Below are 1538 nucleotides of genomic sequence, written 5' to 3' on the forward strand. Positions count from 1 at the left end.
ATGGGAGTATCCAGAGCTACCTTTTCCCTCTTAGATCAAGGTGGGGCATCCAGCAGTCGTCCTGTCTTTTCCTTTTTATATGTTGTGCAGCATCTCATCAGCCTTTTGAGGAAAAAAAAAATGCATTATTTTTCTAAGGTCTGTACTGTTATACACCATTTCTAGTGTATTAGATATTTTCACATCCTGACCAACTCACCACAGAAATCACTCGTACCCACTGCGTGTGTGCATATGCATGTAGGTAGCTCTGCATGTATATATATATATTTATATACTTATAAGATCTGACATTGTTATTAAAAAAAACTTATTGTTTATGCTGATTCAGGTTTTTCTTATTAAGGGTTGAATAATGGCTTTTGGTTTTGGCCAGTTTATGCCAATTCAAATGCCACAATATGTTTATTATCACAGCTTACAGTCACAGAAAAGGGACACCAATAAGAGGTGACTTTTCAGTGTAAGTTGGACTGGTTAAACTTTATTCTAGACTAATTTTTACACTGTGATAAAGGTCTACTGTTAATTTGTGTTTACTACTAATAATAATTCTTCACAGTGAAACCTAAGTACTGTTTATTTCAAGTATCATATTCTCTATAATTGTGTAAGAGAATGTTTTGCTGATTAAACCTACCTAGGTAACAAGAAAAAAAACTTTGTGGGGATGTCCAAGAGCACGATCTATACCTTGACAGAGATGCAGTGCCTAATGCCACTGGGGATGTCTGGTGGTACCTGAGAAACATGCCCCAAGGATCATAGAAGGGTTTGGGTTGGAAAGGACTTTTAAGGGATGGCAGACACAGCTCAAGCCCTGTGTGAACGCTGCCAGGGGAGTAGCAGCTGGCCCAACGCAGCAGCCCAGAGCACCTCTGATAGCACTGGGTGCCTACACACAGCGGGTCAAGGTCTGCCTGTCTCCCTCAAACAGGGTCCCAACTCTTCCCTCCAGTAGGCTGTACAGCCACGTTGTAGGGACTCAAATGCTCAAGGCTGGGATCATATTTTCCTACCTATTATTAACGTGAAAGAAGAAATTGGAACATTTTAATTTCTGTTTAAAATCAGTGGACTTAAGTGGGAAAGTTGCTTTTTTATATTAGATAAATGGAGTTTTAAATCCTTCAGTAATGTCTCAAAAGACAAGACTAAAAAATGTGTCATTCAGCTAAAATAATGGGGAATTAGTAAAATAGCAAGATTCTGACAACAGGAGCTAACGGCATAGAGAGATGAGCAGCCTTCTGAGACTAAGAACTAATCAGGTCACCATCTGCTTAGCCTGTGAACGTGGAAGATTAGGCTTACTCACATACTTAGGTTTTCCTCCTCAGTCAAAGCTTGACTTTGACTCCTGTTAGTTATTCCTCTCAGAATATGGCATTAGCTTGTTTGACAAAACGTTATGAAATGCCCTGCTAGTTAAGCAAGGCCATGTTTGGACAGGGAAGATTGTGCAACTGTGCTTTTACTGGTGACTCAGGAGCCTTTGCCACAGTGACCAGCGCCAGCCAGAGGCCCCAGTCCCGACA

General features: G+C 40.6%; 1 protein-coding gene across 1 annotated transcript in view; it reads left to right on the forward strand.

Annotated features, from left to right (window-relative positions):
• CNDP1 (carnosine dipeptidase 1 (metallopeptidase M20 family)) overlaps positions 1-1538 on the forward strand; it is a gene marked incomplete at its 3' end in the record, with an annotated part of 18505 nt that overhangs the window by 13096 nt on the left and 3871 nt on the right. The window lies entirely within an intron of this gene.

Source organism: Buceros rhinoceros, unplaced genomic scaffold (assembly GCF_000710305.1).
Source record: "Buceros rhinoceros silvestris isolate BGI_N320 unplaced genomic scaffold, ASM71030v1 scaffold8306, whole genome shotgun sequence".
Lineage (NCBI taxonomy): Eukaryota > Metazoa > Chordata > Aves > Bucerotiformes > Bucerotidae > Buceros > Buceros rhinoceros.